At 42.2% G+C, this 15,531-nt stretch overlaps 1 protein-coding gene and 2 long non-coding RNA genes across 3 annotated transcripts in view; 1 reads left to right on the top strand and 2 right to left on the bottom strand.

The window, feature by feature from the left end:
• The window catches only part of LOC143416015 (protein NLRC3-like), a 77,868-nt gene that overhangs the window by 27,816 nt on the left and 34,521 nt on the right, over window positions 1–15,531 (bottom strand). The window lies entirely within an intron of this gene.
• On the bottom strand, window positions 4,830–7,034 carry LOC143415953 (uncharacterized). Its single transcript, XR_013096381.1, has 3 exons — window positions 6,960–7,034; window positions 5,154–5,283; window positions 4,830–4,898 (listed from the first exon to the last, which is right to left on the bottom strand). It is a non-coding gene; the product is annotated as an uncharacterized LOC143415953 (long non-coding RNA).
• LOC143415986 (uncharacterized) lies at window positions 12,376–13,693 on the top strand. The gene is made up of 3 exons (XR_013096412.1): window positions 12,376–13,287; window positions 13,373–13,480; window positions 13,558–13,693. It is a non-coding gene; the product is annotated as an uncharacterized LOC143415986 (long non-coding RNA).

The raw sequence follows: 15,531 nt of genomic DNA, 5'->3' as shown, positions 1-15,531 counted from the left end.
TCCCTCTCTGGTTTTCAGCACATCCTCCAGAACTGTAGCAGTGATCCAGCAGAAGACTGGGATGTGGCACATGATGTGGAGGCTTCGTGATGTCTTGATGTGGGAGATGATCCTGCTGGCCTGCTCCTTATCTCTGAATCTCTTCCTGAAGTACTCCTCCTTCTGTGGTTCAGTGAACCCTCTGACCTCTGTCACCATGCCGACACAGTCAGGAGGGATCTGATTGGCTGCTGCAGGTCGTGTGGTTATCCAGAGGCGAGCAGAGGGAAGCAGTTTCCCCCTGATGAGGTTTATCAGCAGCACATCCACTGAGGTGGACTTTCTAGGGTCAGTTAGGATTGTAGTTTTGTGGAAGTCCAGAGGAAGTCGACACTCATCCAGACCATCAAAGATGAACACAACCTGGAAGTCTTCAAAGCTGCAGATTCCTGCTTCTTTGGTTTCAGTAAAGAAGTGATGAACAAGTCCCACCAAGCTGAACTTTTCCTCTTTCAGCACATTCAGCTCTCTGAAAGTGAATGGAAATATGAACTGGATGTCCTGGTTGGCTTTGTCTTCAGCCCAGTCCAGGCTGTATTTCTGTGTTAAGACTGTTTTCCCAATGCCAGCCACTCCCTTTGTCAGCACTGTTCTGATTGGTTCATCTCTTCCAGGTGAGGCTTTAAAGATGTCTTCTTGTCTGATGGTTGTTTCTGGTCTGTCTGGTTTCCTGGATGCTGTTTCAATCTGTCTGACCTCATGTTCATCATTGACCTCTGCAGTCCCTCCCTCTGTGATGTAGAGCTCTGTGTAGATCTGATTCAGGAGGGTTGGGTTTCCTGCTTTAGCGATGCCCTCAAACACACACTGGAACTTCTCCTTCAGCTTAGACTTAAGGTTACGATGACAAACAGCAGCTGGAAGTTCTGAATAATAATAATAAAAATACAACTTTAACAATCATATTTTACAAAATGCTGATGACAATTTCTGACCCACTGAGAAATGACTGAACACACTGGTGTCACAAGTCTCTCATTTATCCAGCAGCTTAAATCTTTAGATAAATCCTCTTACGTCTCTGCAGACGGTCAGCCAGCTCCTCCTGCTTCATTCTCCTCAGGAAGTCCACTGTGATCTTCACAAATGCCTCTCTGCTGTTTCTCCTCTGCTCATCATCCTCCCTCTGAAACTCCAAGCACTGGGGCTTATTTGGATTCAGAGCCTTCTGGATCTTCTTCAGCTCGTTCTTCACAAAAGTGATGATGTTGTCCTCCAGCAGCTGGAACAGAATACTTTATGAATGACCCACCACTCTGAACTTTAGTCCACACAACATCCACTTCTTTACGATCAAGGGGCATATCATCCACGACCTCTTTACCAATTATAGGTTTGACTTTATCTGATTAACTGAGACTTTGTCCACAACTCCATGATCCCAAAACATTGATTCTGTTCATATGAATGCAGCGATTTCAGTGGGAGAAACATTTCACTGGTGTTCAGAGCTGAACTACCAACAGGTTGATGATCAAAGCCAGAAACTTGGAGATGTTTCAGGTGACTGAGTTGATCGTACAGACAACTGGTCTTAAAGGTTCACTCTGTTTACGCATACAGATCAGTATTTAAGGTTTGACTCTCATCATCCACTGGAGCACAAACTGGGCGTCATCAGGACACAACAACACAGAACAAACACCATCCCCACAGACACAGCAGCCAGCGAAGCAGAAGAACTTCACATCAAGAAGGTCCTGAGTAAATGTGAACGCTGGTTTGAGGGTGGAGTCAAGGAGGCCATTTATGTGAAAAGGAAAGACCATCTCTGAATGGAGGAGGGGCCTAAGGGTACATTTGTCACCATCTTACATGCTGTGATTGCAGCCATTCCCCAGCTCTCTGTGAACTGGACTCATGACCATTGATCAACAACCATTGATCAATGGTCCTGACAATATGCGTACCAATGATCAATGAACTGACCTCCCAGCCCATTGTTCCTTCAGTGGGCTGGTTTCAGTCATACAAATGTCCTGTTTATGAGATTGAAACCTGCAGTCAGCTGAGACTGAAGAAGTCACCTGATGATGATGAAACGTTTCTCCCACTGAAAACATCCAGATGAACAGAATCAAGCTTTTTGGGATTTACGTACCTGGATGATTGAGCATCAAGACACAACTCTGTGACTTTTCTCAGATGAATAAATCCTCTCCTCCAGCTTTGTTTACATCTACCAGCCCTGTGGCGCTGCCCAGGGAAATAATCTATGTGAGAGGTGGAAAGTCATACAGGTGTCTGCTCCTGCCTTCAGTTATTTTATCTACTGTGTGTCAACTGGCTGAACCTCCTCCAACTGTCTACTGTCTCCCTAAACTCAACAATGACTTAGTGATCTATCCATTCTCTGACCAAAGACATCCTGCTGCAGGAGGTTAACATAGCAGCCAATGATGATCCCACTCACTGTGAACAACACATTTGGACCTGATTTGCTGCTCTGGTTTACACGTGAACTTCCACTGCTGCTGTCACCAACTTGAGAGGCTCTACAGAAAAACTGGACTTGTCCATAAAAATCATAAACTACATTACAAGGACAGCATTGCTCAATCAACTCTAATTACTACTGACATGTTATCTCTTCTAACTAAGGTACAGACACTCAAACTTGCTGCTTTCAGTGAGAAGTCAAATGTCTGAATATGAGCTGGAAGCTGCTGAGAGTCCTCCTCCTTCCCGTGGGGTTTACTTTCTCTACTACTTTCACTATAAACACGCCCCTTTCATGCACCTGCAGAGGGCCACCAGCAGATGGAGCTGTCTTAAACAAATCCACTTGGATAGTTAGCTGTAGATGATTTTCTCAGTATGATTGTAGGACTTTGAGTTATTCTTTAGATTTATTTAAACTCTTATATTGTGCACAAGTGTTGAGCGACCCATAATTTCTCTGTACTTTTCATAAGAGCAGCCAGACTTTCAGCTAGTTTTTCTTTGCTCTGCAGGTTTATGAAGGTGTGTCAAAGTTGTTCTTTGGACATTGGCTGCTTTTTAAATCATTTTCAGTCCTCGTACAGGAACATTCTTCAAGCTAAATCCAAGTGTGTTAGACCAGAGTTAACCTGATAGATATGTGTGGGTGTGTAACTCTTAGGAGCTGATTGGCTGCTTTTTATGGGGGCTGGGTCTTTGGAAAGTGTTTTAGTAACACACCCTGAACTGCACACTTTAACAAACAACATGAGATTTTAACAGTAATGTAAAACTCATGTGATTCACTGTTATTAAGCACAAACACATCTATGGCCCTGTTTCCATTAGTAGCTGCTCAGATCGACTCACCACAGGTCGCCACGACTGGACTGGATCCACTGGTTTCCATTACAGTTGAGGACCACCTAATGTGGTCGTCTCAATACAGCCGAGTGTCAGCTCACATCATTAGTAAGTGCTAATGCTGCTAATTTCCATCATATTTGTCATTTATTGCTCAAAGTTTTTGAAGAAACAGTTATTCAGCTTCATCCCCACTGATCTCGACTACAAACTGTTTCACTTTGGTTTCTGTTTAAAGCCTCGATGTTTAAAATGTTTCCCTGTGATCACATTTGCTCCGTCTGATTTCAAAGTTTGTTTCTTTTGGTCATTTAGTCCACAGAGTCCTTGGTGTTCTGAAAGGGACCTATAAATAAATGCATTATTATTAATATTAAAGTAGTTGTTGTACATGTACAGACCATAAATATGGAGTCCAGCTGTGTTTGATGCTGCTGGGCAGACTGACCACTGGGAACCTCTGAGCTCTGCTGCTCCACTCTGTGGAGGAACCATGAAGGATCAGATCAACACAGGATAAAGATCCAGGAGTTTCTGCTCAAATAACTTCATCTGAATCAAGTCTGTCAAGTTTTAAACTCTCAGATTGTGAACATATCAGTAATTTTCAGTCTGTTTTCATGGACGTCCTTTCAGTGGTGATGTCAGGGATGATTTTGAAGAAGCTCATCAAACTGAACCATCAGCAGATCACTGCTCCAAAACCAGAACATGATCCGAGTCTCCCTCCACCACCAGAACACCAGCTTTACTAACGTGGTAGATCAGTGTAGTACAGATCAATAACTGATGAGTCATTTGATCAAAATCACTGAGTGCTTCACGTCTGACCCTCTGATGCTTCTGTAGACATTTTGCATATTTAATGAATGTCTGACAGTTTTACATTCATTCTATGAACACAGTGGAAATGTTGTGTTATAGTCTCCATGTTGTTTCCAGCATCATAAATTCTTCAGTTCAGAAAATTAGATTCTTTCTTCACAGCTGAAAAACAACAACATTTATTCTCTATTGAAATCTGCATCGTCCACTCCAAAGGTCACAATCTGAAGGTAACATCTGGTTTTGTTCCCTGTGGTTAACTCTGAGCATCAGTATGGTGGGATTTATCCACTACATCCACACCACTGTGGTTCAGTGTTGTCCTGATGGAGTAACAGCAGCCAGTATGATCCAGGCTTTAGCTGCTGGGTCTCTGTGTGACCTCTCAGACTGTTTAACAGATCAGACACAAAGAGAATCAGAGCAGCTCTGTTCTTTAAAGACAAACATGAACCCACTCAGGTCACACTTTCCCCACAGATATGAGCATCACTGTCCTCAAACAGCAAATGACCAAGTCGAACATTTGGATCTTTTCTCTTTCATTGTTTTCTTTTTAATGAATCTTTGTAACAATCTGAGGATGTTTCAGGTCATATTTATCCAGGAAACACAAACATGTAAAGGAGTCATCACAGCTCTCTGACCTCGTTGCTCCAGGTTCACCACTGAAGAGTGGATTTAGCTCTTTGGACCGGTCACTCCTCACAGACGGACAGCTGGACCCTGCAGACTGTGACCTCTGACCTCTGCAGACACAAACATGATTGAAGCAGCTGTGATCACACAGACTGCAGATAATGCAGCTGTTTCCTGTCAGTAACATCCTCTTAGATTAGAGTTCAGCTTTTTACAGGAAAACTGGACAAAACTGATTTTTGTTACAAACTCATTTTAATTTCCTCTCAGCTCACAAACACAGTCAGACAATCAACCAGAGTCAACACTGATTATAATGTCAGTGCAGAATTATTTCTGTTACTCAGTGAGTTCAGCTCTCTGACCTCGTTGCTCCAGGTTCACCACTGAAGTCTGGATTTAGAGGTTTGGACCGGTCACTCCTCACAGACGGACAGCTGGACCCTGCAGACTCTGCTCTGTCCTCCTCTTCTTCCATCATCATCTTCAGTCAGTCTGAGAGGTAAACCACAAACACTCAGTGAGTTCACATTAACAGGAGGAACTGAGTTACAGTCGCTGACCTCTGACCTGTCATGTGACCATGAAACCAGGTCAATATGTCTGTAGGTTCAGTCATCCAGGTCATGTGATCTAAGGAGCTTGGAGAGAAAAGAGACGTCTTTAAGTTTCTGGAAGACGTTTCATCTGAGAAGCTTCTTCAGCTCTAAAACCAAACGGTGGAGAGTCCCAGATATTTAAACCTGAGAGGGAAAGAAAGCATGTCGCTGACCCACCACTGATGTTATTTCAAGGAGGAAACTGAGAGCCTTTGCACCAGGAGCACAAACATCAGCTCCAGCAATGATCCACTGATGTGTTTTTATTCCATGTATGAATGTTGTTATTGACAGAGATGACGTTTGTGTGTCAGTGATGCAGTGACTGTTGTTGTTACCTGTACAGGCTGGTTAGACTCTATGAAACAGATCATACAGATCTCTGCATGTTAGAAGAGACTATTAAAGGTCATGAATGAGACAAAGGCAGGGAGGCGTCCTTTACAGCTAAACAGCAGAGTGAGAGAACAGCCAGCACCTCTACATTTATCACATTATACAGCACATGTATGATACTGACAGGGATGAGAAGAATTTAGTGATTCTGATCCCATCATTGATATTACTTATTGATTCTCAGTAGCTCTGCTCTGACAGTCACCACCATCACTGAGCAGCATATCAAAGACATTTGTGCACATTAACTGCATGTTGTGGCTCAAATGTTTGTGCATGTTGGAGGCATTTCCTCTTTGTTGTGATCAGTGTTGGTCATTACTCAAAACAGTCATTATTACACATATTACACAGAACACTTTGATTAAAAGTAATGGAGTACGTTACTTCATTACTCCTCATAACATTACTTTGATGTTACTGTGTAAAATGAACAAATGAGCATGTAACAACATAAAGCTGAGGTACAGCCCCACACACCAACACAGATCCTGATGAGGTCACGTGATGTTTCTCTGAGTGTTTATGAACACAAATCAAAGATGAAACAGCACAAAGACACTTCAAAGTGATTCTACTGTAGAAACATGAACAGGTAGAAACCTGCAGCCTGACTGCTCATCACTTTGTTACCTGTTCAAGTTCAGCAGCAGCAGCTCACTTTATCACGGTGCTGGTCTGGGGTCAGTGTTTACTCAGCTTTAACTCACTCTGGGTTCTTGGCTAGCCTAGCTTTAGCTTAGTGTTAGCATGCTGTGTGCTAGCTTAGCGTCAGAGCTCTGCAGGTGTCTCGTGTGTAAATATTAATCACAGTGACAGTAAAGGAGGTAAAGGGTTGTGACGTCATCACGTACGCTGCGTCCTCTGTGGGCTCTGAGTGAACTCAAAGTACAAACTACAAGTACACAAACACGAACGTAGCTCAGAGTGGCGGACACACTCGGCCTCGTTGGTCCAGCTGTGAGTCCGTTACCGTGAACTATGGAGCGGCAGATTTGTGCTGAACTAAGCTGCACACAGCTGATGTTAGCCAGGAAACATTACACACTGACTTTAATGGAGAGACCGGAAATACAAACACACACAGTTTGTTGTGTGAAGAAATCAAACACGAGCTGAACAAACAGTAAAGTTCCTAAAGACAAACTGTTAAAGGAGGAAACAAAGCAAACTTACAGTTTCTTCACACACCAACAACAAGCTCCACTCCACACCTGGACACTAAACACGGACACACAGGTGAGCTGCTTCCTGGAAGGAGGCGGGGCTCCACCTGAAACTCAGCACAGGTGGGAGGGGCTCAGCTCTGTGTGTGCTGATGTGTTAACTTTAAAAATATGCCGTCTGACTGCTCAGACTGAGTCAGAGTAAAGTTCACATGCTGACGTGTGGAGACATGAAACCTTGTTGTAGCTGCAGGTGTGAACACACTGATCCCAGATCAGCTCTGCTGTATTTGTAACATGAACATTTCTGCTGCAAAGCTTCAAATGTTCAGCATGTTTCTCTGTTTCCAGTCTATAGATCCAGTCACACTTTCTACCTTCACCTGTGCAGTAAAGACTGAGAGCAGAGCTGAAAGCAAGCGTCCAATCAGTGAGCAGCATCAACACCTGAGCTTCATTCAGACTCTGTTATTGAAGATGTTGTTGGTACAAAGTTCATCTGCTGCTCACATGAATCCATGAAAGATTTATTTCACTGAATGTTTCTTCAAAGCTCATTTCAACCTGTTGAAGTCATGAATGAAAGTGCAGACTGAGAGTGGATCACATGATGTTTGAGGTGTGTCATGTGACATGTTCAGTATTGTCACACATGTCTAGATTGTCCCTGATATCATAACTGCTCAAACACTGATGATTATATTTGAAGAATTATTCCTGATGGCAGCAAAGTTTGAATGGAGCTCTCTGTCTGTGCTGATTTGTCGCCCTCTGGAGGTCAAAGCACAAACTGCATGATGTCACTGTAACCACCACAGAGACAGGAAGTGTTTTTATGACTGAAACACTGAAATGATGCTAACGGCTGTCGTTAGGCTCACTGACAGCAGTGCTGATGTGTTCATGTCAAACACTGGCTCAGGTCAGACTCCTTCATCCTTCTCCAGCGTGAGGCCGCCCTCAGACCCACAGGAGCTCTGACCTTTGACCTCCTGACCCTAACCATTTTAGTCTTGTTGCATCTTTAAATGCAAATCCATCCAAACTGTAGCCGAGCAAAAGAAGCTGGAAGCTGTTCTATGAATGATGTTCTCGAAGGAGCTTGGAAAGAAAAGCGTCTGGACTTCTTTAAGTTGCTTGAAGAGGGACATGGACGTCTTAACACCCACTCACATCCTGGGACATTTGATCACAGGAAATCACATGATAGCGTGGGGCTAGATCTCACAATGGGTTCACCCAAGACACGAGTAGTTCTTTATGTTTCTCGTGCACGGGAGAGAACTGGACCAATGCCGTTCCTTCGCTTGACCACAGTCGCTCTCGTCCGTTCCCTCGTAACACTCCTCTTTTATTGAGGTTACATGAACATACATAGGTTCATTAACATACACGTGAACAAAGGTACCAGTCTGTATGTTATGTAGGTGTGTGTGTGTGTGTGTGTGTGTGTGTGTGTGTGTGTGTGTGTGGAGTCAGAGTGTGACCCCATAAACGACTTCCCTAAACCTGCTGGTCTGGAAGTCCAGCAGTTCATCTAAACAAAAGGCACTTAGACTAAAACAGACATCCTACCACAAAACAATAAGAAGGTAGCACCTCTCCCATGATCCCAGGATGTGGGTGTGAATGCCAGAGCACTCTGGAGTCACACAAAGTCTTTAAAGACTACTATCATTACACAATTGGTTCTACACCTCTGAGCATATATGGTTAGATATTCCCCAATAACAATGACAATGATAAAATATAAATCCAACAATGGTTTTCAGGGTTTTTATCGTTAACTTCGTTTCCCTGGGTCTTTTCCCGTGTTGTAGTCGTGTGTCTTATTTTGAAAGAAATGTTTACGCGTTACCATAGCGACCAGAGAGCATTAAGGCTGCAGACAGGTGCATCCAACAACATTTTATTTTCCCTTATTTGATTTATGGACCTAACTGTATGAACTGGACTTTGGCTTTAATGCTGCTCCTCTTCATCATTGCTGTGTTGCATTTCCATCATTCTGCTGCTGGATTCACTGCAGGCTTTAACAAACACTCCTTTGGGTCCAGGCCCAGCCACGTGTTTGTAAGCTGCTGTGCTCCTCACAAATAAAGCCTGAAGCAGCTCAGACTGTTAGAAGCAGCACTGAGCCCTGTTACAGTTATAGTGTTAGAGCAGCGGCTGCAGCCTACAGCATTTAAACTAGCTGACAGTAAACACATCAGTCCAGATGTTACCACATTACTTTGTGATGCTGAGAGTTAAAGGAGACTGGCTGATTAAAATCCCATTCCTTACATCACCGTCCTCTGCTCTGACTGCTTTCATTTAATCACAATCAGAATACTTTTTTGATCCCCAGGGGAAATTATTTAGGTTACAGTGCTGCAGCACAAACAGGAACAAAGACACAACACACTAAGTAAGAAATAGCACAACATACACAATATATACATGCATATATATACATATGAGTCACTTATAAGTAACATGTGAGTGCTGGGGTCTATGACAGCAGGCAGGTCTGTATTTATGTCCAGGCTGACATGAACAGCTAGTAGTTCAGGGTTCAACACTCAGGAAAGTGTGTGACCTTCCACACTGACAGAAGATGCTAAACATGACTTTAAACTGTTGTTTGTTAAAGCCTCACAGATCTGAGAGCAGGGCTCAGTGGGTACATGAGCCTTTATACATGAAGGCTTTCTGTTTCCAGGAGAGGAAACATGTGATCCAGCTGTGTTTGGTCACATGGATCTGCTCTGCATGGATCACCTGACTAAAACATGTTGTTATTATTGTTCTTACAGTCTTAAATCGGTACATCAGGCGGGTCACATGACACCCGGGGGTGACAGCAGCATCTTTCCTCTTTAGAAAGCTGCTCTCTGTCCCAGGAGCTGTTGTCACAGTAACAGCAGGAACAGGAAGTCACATGCTCTCTGCTCTGTGATTGGCTGCTTCTTATCTCAGCTTCCTGCAGAGGGTGAAGGTCTGCTGATAACGAACACCAACAGAAGTGTGACTTTCACTTCCTGTTTATTGCTGTTGTTCTTAAAGCTCTCAGGCGATGCTGCAGCGCCCCCTGCTGACACAAACTCCTCCCTCTGTCTCAGAGGTCACAGGTCAGCCTGCTGCAGAGGGTCTGCCTGTTCATGGACTTCCTGTTACAGAGACGGGTCTCAGCGTCAACACTGGTTTCTGATTGGACGGTGTGGAAAATGTTACGAGTTCAAAATATTGGGGATGGAGACAAGAGAAAAACCACAATAACAACACTGGTCCGGTCGGGTTGAGTCAAACGATGATTTTAATGATCACACACGTGGGAGATGGACACTGATGCAGACAGCCTCTGATCTCAAAATGGTGGAGCATTGCTCAAACTCTTATAGCCTCTGGTGCCTCCACCTTATCATAAAAGCCTAAACATTCACATGCTTTCTCTCACACAGCGCCTAAGCTACGACCTTGGCTCCCTGTTTATCTGCTCCTGCTGAGATGGGGCAGAAAACTCCAGCATGTTCTCTTCTAATCAGACAAATAAGGCGATGACTTTCTGCAAACAGTATTTCTTATAACTCAGCAGTATAATGCATCATAAACAATATCATTCATTCACAATAAGTCAACAGTTTAATATAATGCACATCAGTTTAACTAATGCAATAGTTATCAGCTTCTTCTAATTCAGGAGAATAATGCAAACTAAAACTACATAATAATTCACAATCTTTAATTAGGGGTATAACATGGCATAAAATAATATTATAATCTAACAAAACCCAGCTTCCTCCAGCCGAGTGATGTGTGGATTCATCACTCTCTGTGGATCAGTGTAAGTCTGTGTGTGGGTCAGCTGCAGGACTTGTTTGACCTTTGACCCTGGCAGACAGAGCTGGTTACTGCTGTGTGACTCCTGCCGTCGCTCCACTTTAAATTTTACTTAAAATAAGTCCTGACATGGCCCCGCCCCCTCTGACCTGCTGCTCCTGGATGTGCTGAGGACACAGCGGAGGCTCAGAGGGGGCGGGGCTTTTCCCGTGGCGGTAACCAAACTGCATTAGGTCACTGCACTGCCAGTGTTTAACCACACCTCTTCTGACTGACCTTTGACCTCTGACATGTTGATTTGATCCTTATTTAATGACGTCTTTTATCTAGTGATTTAATTCTGTGTATTTATATGTGATGGTGTTCCTGCGTTCAGCCTCAGCTGATATCCACAGACGCTCCTATTGGCTGGTTTTAAAAACACATTTTTCCATTAAAGAGACTCTTTTAAAAACACGTCTGCCTGAAAGTCACATTTCATTTATTTTGGGGGATTTTAACAGAGAGATAGAACTTTATGAATCCCTCATGTTTATCCTCCAGGAAATCCAGTTTGTAGCAGCAGAACACCGACAAACTTTTACACAGCACAGAATTAGGATATCAAATAAAGGGGAATAAGAGAATATGAATATAAGCATAAATATATACATATATACACAGACCTCACACAGAGACAGCAGCTACACTGTGTGTGGATGTGATCCACAGTCACAGCTGTGGGTTTCAGTCAGTGTGTCTCTGACTTCATGGCCACATTTCAAAGCTTATTGGAGCCAGAAGATGTTCAAGTAAAAGATTTGTTGCTGTACTCGTCTACCAGGATAACAGGAGGTTCATAAAGCTGTGTAATACTTCAGCTTTACATCATGCAGTAGTAGTTTATTAAACCCCCCAAAATATGACTATCCAGAGTTGGGACCAGGAAGCAGAGTTGCAGTCTTACACGCCTCTCTGCAGCTTCTCTCCTCCTGCTACCCCCCCCAAAAACCCGTCTCCATAGAGACTGTGTCAGCTTCCAAACAGACAAAAAACAAACTAAAAACCAGCAACAAACAACTTAAACATAAACAGTCACAAAGAAAGAACAATACAGTATCCACATCTGAACCAAAGAGTAAAACAGTGAAATGTGGATTATTAAACATTAGGTCTCTCTCCTCCAAGTCTCTGTTAGTACATGTTAGTAAAAACATTTCTGCATTTTACCCATATTTTATTTTTAACTCAAAATCAAAGATTCCAGATTCTCCTACATGTTGGTTTTGAATCAGATAGGACGACAGATTTCAGGTGGCCCTGTGTCTTTCTCTATTACATTTGCCACTGTGTAACTCAAAGTTATTTAAGGACTAGTTTATTTCAATGGATGAGTTTACTGACTGACGCGCAGAAGAAATAGTTCTTTATGGAGCCTAGATGGTGTGAATGATGAGACCAAAGACTGCAATATCTTGTACCAAAAATATATTGAATAAATGGAGGAAAGGGGAAATGGAACAAAATAATTAACACAACACACAACATAAATGCCCACAATTAAATAATAAATCAATGCTGTGATCTTTCTGTGCAAAAGTCCTTTTTGGTCCTCTTCTTTTTAAAGTTCACTTTTAAGGTATTCCTCCTTAGAGTCCAGCTTCATACAAATGGGGAAATATGTCCGTAATCCAAAGACGGCTAAGTGGGGGAAAGAGGGGAAACAAAGAATGGTCCTACCGGCTCGCCACTTCAATATGAAGAAGATTAATTCAAAGGGAGGGAACAAAACCTGACCTGTAGGTCAGAAAAACGTCCATTAGCACATCAAGTTCGATTCAGTTTACCGGTAAACAAATATATTTTTCTGCAAGCCTATGTAACAATGCAAATCATCATCAACCAATGTACAACAGTTAAATTATTAATTATCTTGGCTACGTAGCTTAATCTATACATTCCAGTAGCGTTCGCTACAAACAATACAAAAACAACAATAAAGGAAAACAGCTGTCTAACAGACAGCATAGCCGAATTCAAGGCAACACATAACAATAATCATTCAATCGCACTTTGTTTCAAAGTAAGCCCATTAAAATGCTTAAGTAAATAAAAGTGTTCAAAAACAGCGGTTTTTGAGCCGGAGTTCTGCTCGCGGTGGGAACGCCGCCGCACAAAGCCACTTTTTAATCGCGCAAACGATCGGCTGGTTACTGACAACCAAAAGGTTGTTTTTGGTAGATATTAAAGATCATGGGTGGGCGGGGCAAATGGAGCAGTTTTCTACAGTCGAGTAAAATTCCAGGAAAGAGCTGGGTGTGGCTTTCCTTTAAATCACATGATCAACAGCTTTAAGATGGAGGCAACTCGCTCAGTGTTTCCTGTTTCATTCTTAGACTGTGGCGATGGTAAGTAGCAGCTTTTCACTTGTTACCTGGCATCTTTTCAGCCACCAATGATAGTCATTGTATGTTATCAACATTTCACTAACTATGTTTTCTCTCATGTTTAAAATAGGCCGACCAAGAGCAAAATAGGTATGTCTGCAGACTCTGCTGTAGCCAAAGTTATCAGATCTCCTGTGTTTTTAAATCCCTAACTGCTCGATCATTATCATTTTAGAAGACAACAATTTCTCAAAGGAGGTTCAAAACTAATGCCTACAAGATTACCAAGAGGATGGTTCGGGGCTCTTACATGACTCCGGGAAGTCAACACTTGGTGGATGAGGTGTGTTACCTTTGACACTTTTAAGACAGTCCTGTTTATCACTACTAACAATAAGCAAATATGTTTTCACTCAACAGATCCTTCACAGCATGTTGTTTCTGGGCAAAATCAACAACATCCCCTTTTCTCCAGAAGAAATCTTCCCTAATCCTTTTGTTTTGGGTTCTTTAATGAGAAGATATCCCAGGCCTTTAAAGTTGTATTCGACTCAGCTTCCCAGACGAAGTCCCTTCTCCTGTGTGCTCGACATGGTAAGATAACTCTTCTCACATTTTCAGTCAATCTGACAAACTTCCAGTTTTTAGGAAAGTATAGTGATGACCTATTATCCAAACACAGTCCAGAAAGATTACTTTGATGGAACAATTGAAGTACCTGGAAATATCAGGTGTGAGGCTTTTTGTCTCCGTGATGGTGCCAGAATGAAGCCTTGCAGATCATGTAAGAATTTGTTTGGCTTGAACACAGAAGACCTCAGAGAGTGGCCATATGGTAACTGTGCTGAAGCTGAGAGCCTGAGCAATTTGCTTGAAAATGAGAGAGAAGTTGAAACACATGTGGATGAATACTCAGCTGAAAAGGATAACAGGCAGAGAGCTGAGGATGAGGTTGGTAGGGTTCTTAGAACCGTATTGCAAAGGATTCGGTTTAACTGGACAGGTGAATTTTACAACCCAGAACAAGAGTGAGATTTCATGAAATCATTTGCATTCATCATTCTGATAAATCAAAGATTCTCTGCTCTGACAGCATCTGTGTGGATTTTCTGTAATCACAGAGACGTGTATAAGCATGTTTACTTTCCATCTCCATGTAATTGTCACATTTAATAATTAAAACTGGCTTCTATGGGTTTTTGTTTGCTTACATATCTAGTGTTTAATGCAATGTGAAGCATTATCAGACAGCATTTATTGGGAAGAATCCCATTTTTATACTGGTCTGTACCCAGGGTACACAGAAAATAAAAACACATGTTTTCTTATTATGATCCCAACTATAATTTACTTAAGCAAAAGCACTACATGTGTAGTTATAATATTTATAGCAGTTACTGTTGAGCTTTAAATTTATCATCTTAAATGTTTATATGCTGATTATATTGCTTTATATAAGAAAGGCCTAACTCTGAGTACACTCTGTGCCAAAAAGTGCTGACAGGAAACTGCATGCTTTTGCAGAAACATGCTTTTGCAGCTAGAAAGTGAAGCTGATATATATCAGTTTTAATTAGTTTTTACCAACTGCTTGCTAGGGCAATCCCACGAGTTTGGTGTTTTTGTATTGAACATGATTCCAAGTGCTTTCTATAACACATAGCAGAGGTGCCACAACAAAGACTGAGAAGAGGACAGGAAGAGACAGTGAAAGAGATGCACTCCTTCGCCATTCATGTTAAAGCGTTGCATAGCTTTAATTTTAGAGAGTGTTGCATAACTTTAGTCATTTTTCTACCACAGGTGAAGCCAAGAATTGTGAAGCTCTCTTTTGGCCAAATACCAGAATCTGTAAGAAGAAGAAAAAACAAACAATCAAATAGGTCATTATTAAGAGGACAACAATCTCTTGATGATTATCCACAGTGTCTTTGATAACTCAGATACAAACTGTCAAGTATATACACATCCCAGCAAACAATAGCTGTGTTTGACTAAAGCGATTAATAACAAGGACAGAGCTACAATCACTACAGTCAAACATAAAGGGCTTAATCCTGAATCCAAGTCTGAGCTGTGATGCCGTTGGTGCTGAAAGCTGCTCAGATCCTGAAGCTGCACGTTTTGTCTCTCTCTAACCAAACCAGCAGCAAAAGAAGACACATTTCGCTTGACATAAACATTGTCATGAATTCCCTCTTACTTTTGCTGGTTTGCTTCCACCACCATTAAAACACACACAGAAAAACAACACAGCACAGCTCTCTGCCTCTCTCAGTGTACTTTAAGAACACCGTTTCCCATCTCAAATCTCTGTTTTTGGCATTATTCGCTTGCTTGTTATGAAGCAGTCTACCGTTGTTTACAGCCATTTTTTTTTTAATGACTTCCGAC

Source organism: Maylandia zebra, unplaced genomic scaffold, assembly GCF_041146795.1.
Source record: "Maylandia zebra isolate NMK-2024a unplaced genomic scaffold, Mzebra_GT3a scaffold11, whole genome shotgun sequence".
In the NCBI taxonomy this organism is placed as follows: domain Eukaryota; kingdom Metazoa; phylum Chordata; class Actinopteri; order Cichliformes; family Cichlidae; genus Maylandia; species Maylandia zebra.
The sequence above is the reverse complement of the archived record's forward strand: the minus strand, read 5'-3'. Positions and strand labels throughout refer to the sequence as shown.